General features: G+C 39.5%; 1 pseudogene; it reads left to right on the forward strand.

Moving 5' to 3' along the window:
- The first annotated feature begins 4643 nt into the window (after window positions 1–4643).
- On the forward strand, window positions 4644–9684 carry LOC135598919 (malate dehydrogenase [NADP], chloroplastic-like; annotated as a pseudogene).
- Window positions 9685–18016: the final 8332 nt, after the last annotated feature.

The following is an 18016-nucleotide window of genomic DNA, read 5'->3' on the forward strand; positions in this document are numbered from 1 at the left end:
AGAGAGAGAGGAATCGAAAGCGGCTTGATGGAGACCGAGTCCGACGGTATCTCTTTTAACCTACCTTATCGCCTTAAATATTTTTTTATTTTAAATTAATTAATAAAAGAACGGATTAATCTTAAAATTGAGAATTCCTCCGACAGCACTTCAACAACTACAGTCCTTCGTCGAACCCCGTGTTACTCCTCGGCCTGGCCGGAAGCCCCATACGTGGGACCCATCTAAAAACGAAGGTATAGTAATTCTCGTCGAACCGCAGTGCCCTCTACGGCTAGCAACGAGTCCGACGAAGGCAACAGTGGATCAAACCAAGATAATAGTAAAATAATCTTTTTATGCTTCTATAAAAACTTTTACAAGTGAGACACTATTAGAAGTTCTCAAACTTAGGGATTTTTCCCAAAAATTTACCCTTCATAAAATATATTTATTTTAAAAAAATTAGAATATGTGGGAATAAAAGAAACTAAGCATGAGATTGATGATGGGAAGAGTGGTAGAAATTTTTTTGAGATTTAAAAGAATGGAATGAAGAAAAAGATAATACTAATTAATCAAAATAAAAAAAAATCAATTTTTTAATTATAAATGGATTGAGATTATGGGTTACATTATTAAAATTTTGGAAAAAGTGATTTTAAACATAACGAGATGTTACATAATTATTTTTAATAATTAATTTAATTTTATGCATGAAAGATGAATAATATGAATGGAATGTGTATTCCTTTTGTTGATTTTTTTTAGAAAAAGATGATGATAGGGCTCCTAGAATTTAATACAATGCGTTTCGAAATTAAAAATATATATTCATTAATTATATTTGATGTTATGAAAAATATGTAAGATAGTGTAATGACTATGAAAGTTTGGTGCAGAATTATTTAAGATTTAATAAGATGTGAAGCAATAATTTCTATAAACTAATTTAATTTTACACATGAAAGATGGATAATATAAGCTATTTAGTTATTAATATAATTAATGAAAATAAGCATAAAAATATAAAACTATAAGGATTTACATATGATTTTTGTTGATCTTTTTAAAAAATAAAAAAATGTTCAATAGATTTGTTAAGGTGAATTTTTAAAAATAACATATTCACTAATTTTATTAATCTTATAAAAATATTGATCTTCAGTTAACAACTCATTAATTTCTCTTTCCACAAGCACCCGAAATTGAAACGAATGATCTATTTACTTTATCTCTCTGACTCGCATATCTTATAAGAATGTTAGAAAGTAAAAACTCTCAATGCACCGATATATCCACGATTACACTGATTGACTTTGGTATCTTGTCTGAGTCTTCAGAATTCATATCTCATATCTTTGACTTACGTCTTAACCAAAAAATTCAACAACAAAGGGATTCCACTTTTATTGTTGATTCCACCTAAGAACTTTGGCTGAAAGTCATCCTATCTATTACTACCATGAATATAAACTAATCTGCGTCTATCTATTAATTTGTACTACATCTTTTAGTTATACTAGTGGTCTAGTTTGAGGCTACGATCTCTTCGGAGACATCCGATAAAATTGGAACGATACATAGAGTTTGAGGCTACCTAATATCATCTTTTCTTGCACCGAGGATAACAAAGAAAAAGAATAATGAATTGAAACTAAACTGCTGATTCTACTTATCTGGCTTCTTATACTAGTTCAGCTATCTCTTATTCTCTACTATAGTTAGTGTTGCGGGAAACAACTGTATGCCGTGGCCTCGGGGCCGATGTGGCTTGGTTCGGGTCCGAATGCGCGGGGATCCGGCGTGGCGCTCCTCGGGGCAGCGGGGGTGGTCGGTCACAACGGTCCGAATAGGATGCAACGTGGGGGTGAAGTCTCGCCGCGGCTTCTGGAAGGTGCGACCTCGCCTTTGTTCCTGCACACAGGTCGGGTCGGAAGCTCGGCCCGACCCCTCTGACGATCAAGTCAAATGATGTGGAAGGGAGTTTTTGGAGGAAGGGATGCCTCCATACAAGTGTTCTCTCTTTCTTTCGTTTAGGACTCGGGGGTATTTATAAGGTAGTTTTTGTTACTTAATGTGCCTGCCCGCGGGAGGCATGATCGTACCTCTGATGGCGTCTGACATTGTTATTGACGTTGTGTGGAGAACCAAGCTGTCGTAGGGTATGGGCGAAGGTCGGTTGTCGTCCTCCCTTGTCGTGGTCAAGCGTGCGGGGTCGGAAGTCGTTGCCTGATAGCGGATGACGTCGGCGCATGTCGAGTCGGCGTTATTGCCTTCCTCGTTAGGCAGAGTGGCGCCTAGGTGGGGCCGACGTCGTGACACGTCATGCCGCCATTATTACCCCTATCAGCGTGATTCTCTACTATAGTTAGATTTTTTATTCCTGTTTGAAAAGTGCTTCTCCTATCTTGTCTCGATCATATACTCTTATCAAAGAAGTGTGATTTAGCTCCATCGTTCCTTACGCAACCAATCCAGCTGGTTAGGGCTATAGCAGGCGGGGATGGATGTTTATATAGTAGCTTTGATAGGAGCTCGGGAGGAGATTGTTACACTATCTCTTGAAAGCCAACTTCTAGCGCAAAAGCTTACCGGGAGTACCCAAGCTCTCCCATGAAGTCGGGTTATAATTTTATTTTTAATTTATTATCCTGAGATAAAAAAAAAGAATCGGTGTGGAAAAAAGTGGTGGTCTGATCAGTGTTAGTTCGATAGGCATCGCGGGTGTAGCGTGCACTGGCCTGTTATCCTTCCACCGTCAAGAGCGGGAGGTTATCGTTGCTCTGTGAAGCCAGCCTAACGCGGTGTCCTCCGCTTTAGAATCCCAGATGGCTCGGACCTTCGTTCGGGCCACATAGCTCAGCTGCCCAAGCTTACCGGGAGTACCCAAGTTCTCCCATGAAGTCGGGTTATAATTTTATTTTTAATTTATTATTCTGAGATAAAAAAAAAAGAATCGGTGTGGAAAAAAGTGGTGGTCTGATCAGTGTTAGTTCGATAGGCATCGCGGGTGTAGCGTGCACCGGCCTGTTATCCTTCCACCGTCAAGAGCGGGAGGTTATCGCTGCTCTGTGAAGCCAGCCTGACGCGGTGCCCTCCGCTTTAGAATCCCAGATAGCTCGGACCTTCGTTCGGGCCACATTGCTCAGCTACCTGACTTGGAACGGGCAAGCCAAGTCTAGCACGACCTCACCCAACCCATTCGAACTGACCACAACATCCCACCACCTCGTTGCTCCCGCTCGGGTTACAAGCCAGCGCTACCCGGCTCGGCGATCGAGGTCCTTCCACAGCACCATATAACTGCTCATGGAATCAAAATAATTGGCGATGTGGGACTAAGAGCGCTTCCCCTGCTCCCTCCTTTTCCTTTCCGAACATTCGTGCACCGCATGCTTTCCAGTAGAACCCGAATTGCGTCTAAAGTTTCCATCATGGTTCCCCACCACCTAAAACCATGCCCTGCAGACCCCTCCAGATTGCCCAATTCCTAATCCTGAAACCTCGAAACCCAATGCTCTCCTGCATCGGGGATTCAATATGTTTCGAGCTAAATTTCTCCTACGTGGGCATTTTGGTTTAGGAGGTTTTGGTTCGAACCATAAAATTTTTATTACTTTTAATAAAAGTTAAAATATAACTTTATTTTTAAATAATAAAAATATTTTAAAATTATGAAACTATTAGTTTCGACTCCTAAATTGTTGATTTCACATGGACATTTTCTATTCGGTTTGAAACCGAGGAATCGTTGAACGGGTTCAATTCTAATTTCAACTATCAGGCCTAAGACTTGATACATAATACGTTATCTTAGTGATGATTGAAGTAAAATTATATTGACAAGATGTCTTAATAATACTTAACTATTTAAAACTAAATTATTGATATTACTTTTTACAAAGTGAATGTTAACAAAATTGGATGTTATTCTCATCGTAAGAAACTCAGAATTCATAATATTATAATGCTTCATTATTAATATTACTTTCATCAAAATCCAATCAAATCTATAATATATCTTATCAATTAGATACCATCACATAATTAATATAAGATATAATAACCTTCAAAAGTATATTATGTCGATTTTTGAATTGACGATGAAAACTGGCATTAAAATTTGAATAACTTTACAAGGATATTGATATCCAAATCATTACTCTAGTCAACCGACGACTTGAAGTCTCACAATTATTTCCTATTTATCACCTTAAGGTTTGGTTCCTCTCCGGTCCAGCAAAGAGAAACGAACCCAGCCGTCCGTAACTTTCCCACGAATCTCAAAGCACGTCTCGCTCCCACCGTCCCAGATTCCATGCCGAGACAACCAAGTATAAAAGCAGACGAACAGTTCGTTTCGTTCACCTACACAAATACAAGGTTCGATTCCTTCCCGACACAGAACAAGAACGAAATCCACCCGTCCATAACTTTTACACGCATCTCGAAGCATGTCTCCCTCACACCAACCAAGTACAAAAACAGACGAGCATTTCCGGTCGATCTGGACCGGACCCGATCGAAACCAATAGCCCGAGAACCAGATCGAATCCAAACAAGTTGCTCTGCCACCGCCACGCGTCCTTCGTGTGTCCTCTCAGCGACTATATAATTCAAAACAGTCTATCACCGCCCGATCCCTCTCCTCCCTCGCCCCCCTTCCCTCCCCTCCCCGTTCTATCTCTTCCTCTGTTCCCCTCCATCACTCGCCACTCTTCCCACCTCTCATCACTCCACCTCCGATTCCTCCGCCACGGCCTTGTCGGATATCTCTCCATCGTACGCGAAGTTCCGAGCTCTCCCACCGAGTAATCTCTCATCGCCTTCAAGAATAGGCGTCGCTCTGTTCCCTGCAGCGCTCGCCGGATTCCCAGAATTCTCTGCTCTTTTGCACAGAAGTAGGTCCTTGTATCGGTTGTTCATCCCCACTTGTTGATATTCTTGTCGTCTTCTGTTCTTTTGCTTGTAATTTGGACTATTTAGCTGTTGTCGTTGTGCAGCCAAGTGCAGGCTCCTGTCCTGCCCACCACTCCGGCCGATGCATCTAGCAAGCGGGAGTGTTTCGGGGTGTTCTGCACCACCTATGACCTGAAGGCGGTAATGCTTTCTTCCGTTTCTAACCATCTAAATTGTTTGTCTAAAAGAGTACGTCGTTTGTTTCTTGATGCTTGAGTTGTTCTTCTGGTTTCATTTCTGGTCAATTGTGAAGCAATTACGTTTAGTGATCACCGTAATATCTCAATTGACACTACCCACTCCTAGTCTTATTAGCTGTTTAGCTGCCTTTTGGAACTGCACTCCTGCAATAAAGATCATACACTGTAATCTCGATCATTGTTGATGTGCCTATATTGGATGATCTGTTGCACAAGCTACTGAAGTTACCTAGAAGTCATATGAAACTGTTCACAATCATTTACTTCCATCAGAAACAATACATGTATGATGGTATAGCATTTCTTTTGCACCAAAATCAATACTCTTCCGGAGTATGTTAACGTTTTGCACTCATGATCCTTATGTCTAATTTTTCGTCAGAACAATCAAGAACCAATTGTGAGTTAGAGAAAAGGGCAACTAGGAAGTGAGGACTGAAATGTAACTAGTTCGGTCCATTCTGGCTTGGGAGAAGGTAAAGCTCAAGTACTATTTATTATATCGGGAAATATTTTGTTGGATCTATTACACTGATTCATAGGATTTATAAAATAAATTGCTTATAACTCTGTTGGATAATCAACCACCTCATTTCTTAAATGAAAATTTATTTGAGATGGTCATCTAAAAATGAGTTATGCCCAATTTCATGAGATGAACACAGCTTCATGTGCATATTTTAATGTTTTTTCTAGGATGAGAAGACAAAGTCATGGAAGACTTTGATCAATATTGCAATATCAGGTGCAGCTGGAATGATATCTAATCATCTGCTTTTCAAAGTAACGATTTCTGGCCTGATCCTTTAACTTCCTTCAAATTTGTTTTCACTGTTCATTGTTTATGGTGGTTTATAATTTTCATCTTGTCACGTCATCTGTTCTGCTATTGCTATCTCTACTATGTTTGTGTTCCATGAAGATTCATGGTGGTTTTAGAAATTTGATAATGATAAAGATATTTACCAGCTTTATTAAAAGAAGAAGACAACTAGTAATATTGAACTAAATACTCGGACTAACAAGTGGCAAAAGTGATATTGATGGCAGACAAAATTATAAGCATGACAATTTTCTTCATTGGAATGACACAGAAAATTTGGTAACTTGGATAATACCTCGTGTCATATATTTGAATTTATGTGCCTAAGAATTTTACATTTAGAACATTTTCATGATGTTTTGTAATTCACTTATTGCTGTAAAGGACACTTGCCAATAATTGTAGTTATCACTGGCAAAAGCATAGTTGATTCTAAGTTCTTTCCATTTCTTCTTTTCCAGTTTTATTCTTTATTATCCAGCAGATAATTCTATTTTTTGGTTCAGATTTGAAATGCCCTTTTGCTTTTTCCATCAAAAAAAAAACTTCTATTACCAAATGTAGAGATTGTATCTTAAGATGTAGAACCTGTCTGTAGCTTTTTGATGATATCAATTTAAAATCTGATAAAATTTTGTTTATATCTTCAAGTATTATTCACAGTTCTCTGAGCATAGATTTTGAACATCTGAATAATGCATGACTGCATTTGTCAATGATAATATATAGAACCTTGGTCTTTAATTATTTTTTGCATATGTTCAGTGTTCTTTTACTAGTCCGGTAGCTATGCTAACGATTAGCTGGCGACAAATCTAAAATACCTCTCTTGTAGATCAAAATATGTCAATTTTAATAATGCTCGTGTATGTACATTCATGTTTTTACATGTACATATATAGAGAGTTCCTAGAAACTTGTTGAGTTATTGACTATTTTGCATGAGGGTTTCAGCTTGCTTCTGGTGAAGTTTTTGGTTCAGATCAACCCATAGCCTTAAAGTTACTGGGCTCCAAAAGATCATTTCAAGCTCTTGAAGGTAATGATTATTTAGTTTGTTTAAGACGATGGTAGCCAGCTCTTACATGAAATATAGTGTGTACCTTTTGATTATCGTCTTGCAATTTCCTTTCTCTGGTTGGAAGCATAGGAGTGGCTATGGAACTAGAGGACTCCCTATATCCTTTATTGAGGGGGTTTAAGCATTGGAATAAATCCCTATGAGGTGTTTTAGGATGCAGAATGTGCACTTTTAATTGGAGCAAAGCCCAGAGGCCCTGGAATGGAACAAGCAGACTTACTAGATATTAATGGCCAGATTTTTGCTGAACAGGTTCTGCTTCTCTTTTGGTACATGCAAATGATATATAAACACAAGATTCAGGAGGATGATGTTTCTTGCACCGATGATATTTGAATACAATATTCAGGGGAAAGCACTCAATGCTGTGGCATCACGCAATGTTAAAGTCCTAGTTGTTGGTAACCCATGCAATACAAAGTATGAATAGCTTCTAATTGATATTTCAAATAGAGTGCCAATGCTAATCTGCCAAGATCACTCTTTTCAGTGCACTTATTTGTTTGAAGAATGAACCAAATATATCTGCCAAAAATTTCCATGCCTTAACTAGGTTGGATGTGACTAGAGCTAAATGCCAGGTTATTTTTGACACTTTTTTTTTTTTTCTTAAACTTCTATTTATGAATTTTCGAGTATTCTGCATGTATGGATTAGCACTGAGACATTTCTTGGTTGTGAACTTGTGGCCCTCAAAGCTGGTGTGTTTTATGATAAAGTGTCAAATATGACCATTAGGGGAAATCACTTGATGACCCAGGTCAATATTCAAGAAACTTCCTTGTGAACTAATGTTTACTATTGAGTTATTTGTCAGTAGCAGTCTCTTACAACTTCATTAAATAAGATAAAACTAATCATTACAAAGTTAAAAAAAGATAAACATATAAAATAAGAAAGATTTTGCTCAAGTAACCATTATATATGCATTTCACTCTACCAGGTTCCTGACTTTTTAAATGCTAAAATCAATGGCATGCCAGTAACTGAAGTTATCACAGATATCAAGTGGTTAAAGGAAGAGTTCACTGAAAGAGTCCAGAAGGTATGTGCTGATTATGTGATAATTATGCCTATTGTGAATATGCCTGGATAAGGCAGTTTTGATCAGTTGGTGTTGAACATTGTTGTTTCATTTTGCAGCTTGGAAGTGTCCTTATACAAAAATGGGGTAGATCTTCTGCTGCATCGACTGCTGTTTCAACCGTTGATGTCATAAGGTCCCTTGTCACTCCCACTCCAGATGGCGACTGGTTCTTTCCAGGGGTAAAATTACCATCTAACTCTTCATTCATGATCAATTCGGTCGAAGTTGTTCCCACACAAAAAGGCAAAAAGATCATGCTACTCTTTTGGTGCCTTGATGTTTGATTTCTACTCTGTTTGTTCTCAGTTTGTTGCTTTCCTTTTATGTGGAAACAAGTAATAACAGATTATGTGGAGAAAATAACGTCAATTAATATAGTGCTCTTACTATTAGCTGTCTAGTGGTCTCAGGGAAAAATATTTTTGACACAGCTCAGATCCTCTTTTTCTTCTTTTGTTTTCTTGGTTGATGGAAGATGTCTCACCGACCAACAGGTAATACTAAGCATGTCTTTAGGTTGGTTGAAGTATCACATCATAGTCGACATACTCATGTCGCTCTTTTGTTTTTCCTCTAAATTTGCTTTAAGCTGATCGTCTGATATTTACAATTTGAAAAGTGAACTAAAAGGTTTTGTAATATTTATGGAATGAACGTGGTCTTCGAAGATGCCAATGATCAGAATTATGTCTATTCATTTATTTCATTTAAAATTCATTCTATGGAGTATATTACAGGTTTATACCACTGGAAATCCTTACGGCATAGCAGATGATATTGTTTTCAGCATGCCATGTAGATTGAAGGTATTATATTTCCACATAATTGTTCTTGTACATATTTCTGGTATCGCTTTTATATAGGAAATGCCTTCAAACAAAATCTTCATATTTCTCAGGGAGATGGTGACTATGAGTTAGCGAAGGATGTGATAATCGACAACTATCTCCCTGATCGCATTAAGAAGGTTGGTCTCATATTATATATACACTGGGCGTGAAAGGTTAATATATCATTCTCTGCCTTGCCTTACGTTTGTCCCCTTCAATTTGCTGCAGACTGAGGCTGAGCTTCTTGCTGAGAAGAGATGTGTAGCACATCTAACTGGAGAGGTAAGAAGCACACAATTCTTGTAGATATAATGTTGTATACCACACTAAAAAATGTGGAAGCTGCAGCAGACTAATGTTTTCTTCTTCCAGGGCAATGCATACTGTTGACCTTCCGGAGGATACCATGCATCCCGGAGAACAGTGACACCCACAAGCATTCGTCTACAATGGCACAAACAGATGTCAAGATTAAACCTATATGTAATTAATTCTCAACGTTATTTGGAATACATCATAGATTCTGTAGCACTAGATGTATAGGATGGTAGCTTCAGGATATATTTTCCTTCAACCATATCTTATTTAAGATACTGAGATTCTGTACCATAAGAAGACTGACATTCGATGTTGGCAATTCGCTTTCTACATTTAAATAAGATTTGCGAATACTTGGCAGTTTCTTATTAGCCAAAGTTGAAATCAAGAGATTAATTGTTGTCTATGATTTCCAAATACCGATATAAATTTGTCTTAAGTTTGGCAATCATTTGATAGCAGGAATTAAAACATGTACTTTGGTGCTGATTTTGTTACCTTATGATTCTGTTCTCATCGTAGGACTCCCTTCGCCACGACTCCACCTGCCCGGTGGTTGGAGGCAGCAATGGGGCCAACGTGTGGCCCGCTACTCATGATTTCACAAGTCTAATCCGCTGTGGGGCCCGCTGCTTCGTCATTTGATATGTTGTTGGCGTCAGACGTACGGATAAGTCTTTCTCACCAAGCCACCTGCCCTATGGTCGGAGGCAGCAATGGGGCCAACGTGGGCCCTGCCAATATCCTTTTGGGACCCCCTGCATGGCACTCGTCGTCTGGGTCGATCGTGGCCCGCGCGAAGGACGACGTTGGTTCGTACGGATCTATGCGGGTTAGGCTTTCTCGAATCTAAGTGTTTCGGGCACGATAGGCATATGTTTCTATTGTAACGGATTTTTTTAGTAAGATTTTTCGAATTTAAATATTTTGAGCACGTTGAGCTTATGTTTTTGTGATAGTTAAGATTTTTTTTTGGCGTAGGTATGATTTTTCTGACAAACATGTCTAGAGCCCATTTGATTTTATGCTTCCACCATAGTCATAACAGATTTATCTTGACGTTGGTCAGGTTTTCTTGACTCACGCATTTCGAGCGCATTTGACATTTTATCTCTTCGTAACGGATTTATCTTTGTACGGATCGGGTTTTCCTAACTCATGAGTGTTGAATCTCGTATTTTGATGATGAAACTACTTGATATATGTTTATGATTTAATCTGTGTTTTGAGTGACGTAGGGTGCTTCGATCAGGATGAGACAATTAAAGCAAGAACATCATGTTGTGCCGGAGGAACATGTCAGAAGATTGGACGTCGGGCCGGTGGATCGGTCGACGTATCGACAGAAAGCTTCGGGCTGTGGACTCGGGCATCGGGCCAAGAAGAGCGGGTATTGTGCCAAGGATATCGGAGTTGCGGAGTCAACTGGCCGATTGGGCAATAGGCTGTAGGAAAGGACGATGCGCCGAAGAATCGGACGAAGCGTCGAGGGACCAATGACATGCCGGACAACTTGATTAATTGCTTAGGATTAATTGTCTCGATCGAAGTTTTTGTTTTTGTGTGTGTAGGATTAACTACGATGAAAGAAAGACAAGCAGCAGGAGTTGCGCCGGAGTCAAGTTCATGATCACGTTGGAAGTTCGAGAGTTCGACGGAAGTTCGGACGGTCGTCGGAGGTTCTGCGAGAACAGATCCGAGAAGTCCAGAAGCTTGCCAAGCGAAGCTCGTCGGAACTTGCCAAGTGGATCGTCGCAAAGTCCAGGAGTTTGCCGGAAGTCCGCAGGAGCATCACCGAGGGTTCATCGGATGATCGACGGAAGTTCACCGGAAACTCGCCGGAAGAAGCGATTGACGCACCGAAGCAAAGCTACAGAAATTGTCTTAGAACTAATCGTAGTTAGCATGTTGATTAAGTTGGAAAATGGGAGGTGATCCCATTAACTTAATCTTGGGCCAATTGGGCCCGAATTCGGACTGGTTTGGGCCAAGTTTGGAGCCCAACCAGTGATCTGGAATAGTGCCAGGAGGTGCAACCGCCTAGGCCAGGAGGTGGCACCGCCTGGGCTAAGCCTCCCAGCGAGACTGGGCGGTGCAACCTCTCCAGCCGGGAGGTGGCACCGCCTGAGCTCAGTCTTCGAGCAAGACTGGGCGGTGCAACCTCCCTGACAGAGAGGTGGCACCGCCTGAGCTCAGTCTTCGAGCAAGACTGGGCGGTGCAACCTCCCTGGCAGAGAGGTAGCACCGCCTGAGCTCGGTCTTCGAGCTCTGCCAGGCGGTGCAACCTCTCCAGTCAGGAGGTGCAACCGCCTGATCCCGGAATTCCGGGATTTGATCGTTTTGAGCTCCAAATTTGAATTGGGTTGGGGCCTATAAATACCCCACCCATTCAGCACTGAGATAGCAAGAACTTACCCGAAATCTTGATCTTTTCAGTGGTTCTTAGAGCTCAAAACTGCTAGTTTTCCTCCTCCTTCTGTTCTTCAAGTTTTAGTTGTAAAGAGAGGAGAGAAAACATTTGTAAGGGTTGTCTCCTAAGCCCAACAAAAGGAGTGAATCTGTAAGAGGGTAGTTGGCCTTCGCCTATTGAAGGAAGGCTTCTAGTTGACGTCGGTGACCTCATCGGTGGAGGAAGCCAAAAGTGGAGTAGGTCAAGACTGACCGAACCACTCTAAATCTCTGGTTTGCGTTTATTTTGAGCACTTTATCATTACTGCAAACCTCCTACTTAGCCTTTGCTCTCTGCGCTTTTACGAACGAATTCTGTGCAGTTTACGTTTACGTCTTGATTTCATTTACAACTGCAAACTATCTTCTGCGCTTTTACGAACAAGGTTCTGTGCAGTTTACGTTTACATCTTGATTTCATTTACAACTGCAAACTGTCTTCTGCGCTTTTACGAACAAGGTTCTGTGCAGTTTACGTTTACGTCTTGATTCTGTTTATAACTGTAAACTGATTTCTGCGAACGAGTTTCTTTGCAGTTTACGTTTACGTCTTGATTCTGTTTATAACTGCAAACTGATTTCTGCAAACAAGTTTCTTTGCAGTTTACGTTTACGTCTTGATTCTGCTTAGACGTAAAACTGTGTTTTAGACGTAAACTACTTTTGAACGTAAAACTACATTTAGACGTAAAACTGCGTTTAGACGCAAACTGCGTTTAGACGTAAAACTACGTTTAGACGTAAAACTGTGTTTAGACGTAAAACTGCGTTTAGACGCAAACTGCACTGCGCTCAGACGCAATCTGATCTTAGACGTAAACTGCGCTCAGACGCAAACTGCGCTTAAACGCAATCTGAGCTTAGACGTAAATCTGCGTTTAGACGCAAACTGCGCTTAGACGCAATCTGCGCTTAGACGCAAACTGCACTTAGATACAAACTGTGAATCAGCTTTTGCATCATAATAGTCTTTGTCGAACGAACGCAGCTTTCGGTTTTAATCGTTGTAAAATTTTCGCTGCACTAATTCACCCCCCCCCCCTCTTAGTGCTCTCGATCCTAACAATTGGTATCAGAGCGGGGTATTTCTCATTTCGGATTTACACCCGGGAGAAATGGCTCTTCAAGAGGGCTTATCGGTTGTTCGTCCACCGTTCTTTAACGGATTGGACTACACTTATTGGAAAACTCGAATGAGAGTTTTCTTGATTTCTCTGAATCTGGATTTATGGAATATTGTTGAAAACGGTTTTCAACTTCCCTCTAAACCGACGAACGAATGGTCGAATTTAGAGAAGAAGTATTTTTCTTTAAACGTAAAGGCTATGAATGCCTTATTTTGCGCTTTGGACAAAAATGAGTTCAATCGGGTTTCTTTGTGCGAAACGGCTTTCGATATTTGGCGTGCTCTTGAAATCACACACGAGGGAACTAGTAGAGTCAAAGACTCAAAAGTTAATATTTTACTGCATGATTTCGAGCTTTTTCATATGAAACCAAGCGAAACCGTTGTTGACATGTACACCCGTTTTACGGATGTCGTCAATGGTTTAAAATCACTTGGTAAAAGCTTTTCGGATTTTGAACTCGTTAACAATGTTTTGCGCTCACTTTCTAAAACTTGGGATTCTAAAGTAACTGCTATTCAAGAATCGAAAAACTTGAACCAATTTCCACTTGAAGAACTAATTGGTTCATTGATCACATATGAAATGACGTGCAATGCACGTGAAGAACTTGAGAACCACCTTCCAAAGAACAGGAAGGATTTGGAACTCTGGACAAATGAATGCCACTTGAGCGATGACTCAAGTGATGAGGACAATGATGAACAAAACAACCTTCCAAAGAACAGGAAGGATTTGGGACATAGAACATTTGAAGACCACTCGAGCATAAGCTCAAGTGATGGTGAACTTAAACTACAAATGAAACGAAAATTAAAAAGCAAAAAGAATCAAACTACTTGCTTTAAACGCAAGAAGAAGAACAAAAATTGGGATGAATCGAGCTCCTCCGAAGAAGAGAAAGTCAACAAAAGCAAGGCGGCAAACTACGCCTTAACAGCCCACAATGATGAGGTAATCGAAATCCCCCTAATTTATTTTGAAATTACTTGATGCTTTCATGATATATTTTTCTTTTAGTTTAGAATTAATTTTCTTAAAAATTACATGTTAAAAAAAAAATTATTATGATCATACTAAGTAATTTCGAAAATGATAATATTATATATTTTATGATAAACAAATAAAATGATCTTGATTGAAAATATGAAATCATGGTTAAGAAGTAATAATGTGCATTACGTTGATTTCCATTGTTATTTCTCGATTTTGATTAAAGATCATGTTTGATTTGAAGAAATGCATAATGATGAAATTAAATATTTCGATTGACAATTTCATGCATGAGATATACATGATGATTTTTGTGATTGATGGTTTTATGATGAAATTCATTTTACGATCCTAAATGTTGATGCATGTTTTCATTTGACATAAATGAAAAGGCATGCTAACATGAAATCGATCACTTAAGATGAAACACTTAAAAAATGGGAGAAATATATGAATTGATGCTATAAACACTATGCTATGATTATCCCATGCTTGCATCACCAAGAAATATATGATTGCTATATGCCCTGTATCAAGATATCAAACAAAATCTTGCTTCACAGTTTTACGCATTGATATCTTACCATATGATGAAATGCTACAATTGATGAACACTTGAAATGTAATCCTCTATCTTATTGATTTTTCAATAAATCTATGCTTGTCATACATGAATTTATTGAATATAATTTTGAGGATGATTTCAGATTTGACAAATGCTTGATTCGTATTTACGACATAAGATACACTTTAAATATGAATCATGCATCAATCATGTTAAATGCTTCAATCATTTTCTATCTCTAGAGTTCTCGATTTTGATGAAATACAAGTGATAAATTCATTTATGATATTTTGTAAATCACTTGAATTATGAATGAGTTTTTTATGATGTGTTAAAAGAATCACTTTAAAAGAAAATGCTTTTCCCATCTTATCGAGATTAATGATTTCATGATATTGTGTGAATCTCGAAATTGATTTTGATGAAATAGTAATAACGTTATTCATGTTATGAATCTCAAAAATGATAATATGCTTCATGTGATAATATGAATACATGAAACACTTATGATATGATTTTTATACAATTCCGTGTATTCATAAAATATTTATCTCATCATCCAATAATTCTTCTTGATATTCCTCATGAGATGAAATAAAATAATGCATGAAATACAAATGAGGAGTTAATGATCATGCATAATAAGGATGTAATGAATTCTGACATTTAGATACCATCGTTTGAATATCTATGATCATGTTGCCAAAATGATATATCATGAATACTTGAATATCATGTTTGATATGCTCATGATGATGATTGATTTTTCGGTATAAAAAAAAATGAAATGTAATGTTAATGAATTTGTGCATTGAAACTATAATGATGCACAAATAAGAATGATTACTTACCTTTGTCATGATTTAGAAATTGATGTAAAGGGTTTTTCCCTTCTTTTTGACAATGACAAAGGGGGAGATAGATTGCTAGCACAATTCAAGAAAAAGGCAAAAATTATAAAGGAGAAGAAATTGCTATCTTGAACATCACCGATAATTGCTAGCTTGAAATGTCAAGAAAATACAAAAACTTGTTTATTTTCTTGCACATCTAAAGAGAAGATGCAAATGTAACACTTGCCAAATTGTTTGCTTGCCTCATGTAAAACATCATCTCTTGCTAGTTTGGCATTTTGCTAGCTTGCACTTTGCAAAGAAAGCAAAAATGACACTTCTCAAAAGAGAAGAAAGAGCTTGTTATCTTGAACATCACAAGCTTGCCGAACAAAAAAATTGCAAAAGTGCTATCTTGCCTATCTCAAGAGGCAAAAATGCTAACTTGCACATCTAGCAAAACTTGACAAATTTGCATATCTCAAGAAGCAAGAGTTGCTTTCTTGAACATCTCTAAATTGCTAGCTTGCATGTTCTAAAAGTGCTATCTTGTATGCTGTAAAACTTGCATATCTAAAACTTAATAGCCTGAATATTCTAAGCATGATGTAACATTTGCTAAATTTTCTGGCTTCAAAACTGCATGATGATAAAACTTGATAATATGTTTTTCATGCAATGAGTTGAACCAATATCACAAACACTTGATTGTGATACTTCTCCTTTTTGTTGATGACAAAGGGGGAGAAGTATGTTGATGACATGACATATGATGCATAAGTTTATGCATATGTTCATGTTGACGTGTTGCAAGTATTCATGATGAATATTGCAATGACTTGAATTCAGTTTGAATTCAAGGTTCTATCAATATGGCATATTGATAGGGGGAGTTTGTTTAAACTCTGGGAGTTAAGGTTAACTCCGTTTATGATGACATGTTGCTTAGATTTTTGAATCTAAGAGTTTCTATCAATAAGGCATATTAATAGGGGGAGTTTGTTTAAACTCCGGGAGTTAAGTTTAACTCCGTCATCAAGTAGTTGTCATCATCAAAAAGGGGGAGATTGTTGAATCTCGTATTTTGATGATGAAACTACTTGATATATGTTTATGATTTAATCTGTGTTTTGAGTGACGCAGGGTGCTTCGATCAGGATGAGACAATTAAAGCAAGAACATCATGTTGTGCCGGAGGAACATGTCAGAAGATTGGACGTCGGGCCGGTGGATCGGTCGACGTATCGACAGAAAGCTTCGGGCTGTGGACTCGGGCATCGGGCCAAGAAGAGCGGGTATTGTGCCAAGGATATCGGAGTTGCGGAGTCAACTGGCCGATTGGGCAATAGGCTGTAGGAAAGGACGATGCGCCGAAGAATCGGACGAAGCGTCGAGGGACCAATGACATGCCGGACAACTTGATTAATTGCTTAGGATTAATTGTCTCGATCGAAGTTTTTGTTTTTGTGTGTGCAGGATTAACTACGATGAAAGAAAGACAAGTAGCAGGAGTTGCGCCGGAGTCAAGTTCATGATCATGTTGGAAGTTCGAGAGTTCGACGGAAGTTCGGACGATCGTCGGAGGTTCTGCGAGAACAGATCCGAGAAGTCCAGAAGCTTGCCAAGCGAAGCTCATCGGAACTTGCCAAGTGGATCGTCGCAAAGTCCAGGAGTTTGCCGGAAGTCCGCAGGAGCATCACCGAGGGTTCATCGGATGATCGACGGAAGTTCACCGGAAACTCGCCGGAAGAAGCGATTGACGCACCGAAGCAAAGCTACAGAAATTGTCTTAGAACTAATCGTAGTTAGCACATTGATTAAGTTGGAAAATGGGAGGTGATCCCATTAACTTAATCTTGGGCCAATTGGGCCCGAATTCGGACTGGTTTGGGCCAAGTTTGGAGCCCAACCAGTGATCTGGAATAGTGCCAGGAGGTGCAACCGCCTAGGCCAGGAGGTGGCACCGCCTGGGCTAAGCCTCCCAGCGAGACTGGGCGGTGCAACCTCTCCAGCCGGGAGGTGGCACCGCCTGAGCTCAGTCTTCGAGCAAGACTGGGCGGTGCAACCTCCCTGACAGAGAGGTGGCACCGCCTGAGCTCAGTCTTCGAGCAAGACTGGGCGGTGCAACCTCCCTGGCAGAGAGGTAGCACCGCCTGAGCTCGGTCTTCGAGCTCTGCCAGGCGGTGCAACCTCTCCAGTCAGGAGGTGCAACCGCCTGATCCCGGAATTCCGGGATTTGATCGTTTTGAGCTCCAAATTTGAATTGGGTTGGGGCCTATAAATACCCCACCCATTCAGCACTGAGATAGCAAGAACTTACCCGAAATCTTGATCTTTTCAGTGGTTCTTAGAGCTCAAAATTGCTAGTTTTCCTCCTCCTTCTGTTCTTCAAGTTTTAGTTGTAAAGAGAGGAGAGAAAACATTTGTAAGGGTTGTCTCCTAAGCCCATCAAAAGGAGTGAATCTGTAAGAGGGTAGTTGGCCTTCGCCTATTGAAGGAAGGCTTCTAGTTGACGTCGGTGACCTCATCGGTGGAGGAAGCCAAAAGTGGAGTAGGTCAAGACTGACCGAACCACTCTAAATCTCTGGTTTGCGTTTATTTTGAGCACTTTATCATTACTGCAAACCTCCTACTTAGCCTCTGCTCTCTGCGCTTTTACGAACGAATTCTGTGCAGTTTACGTTTACGTCTTGATTTCATTTACAACTGCAAACTATCTTCTGCGCTTTTACGAACAAGGTTCTGTGCAGTTTACGTTTACATCTTGATT

The sequence above is a fragment of the Musa acuminata genome, chromosome BXJ2-1 (genome assembly GCF_036884655.1).
Source record: "Musa acuminata AAA Group cultivar baxijiao chromosome BXJ2-1, Cavendish_Baxijiao_AAA, whole genome shotgun sequence".
In the NCBI taxonomy this organism is placed as follows: domain Eukaryota; kingdom Viridiplantae; phylum Streptophyta; class Magnoliopsida; order Zingiberales; family Musaceae; genus Musa; species Musa acuminata.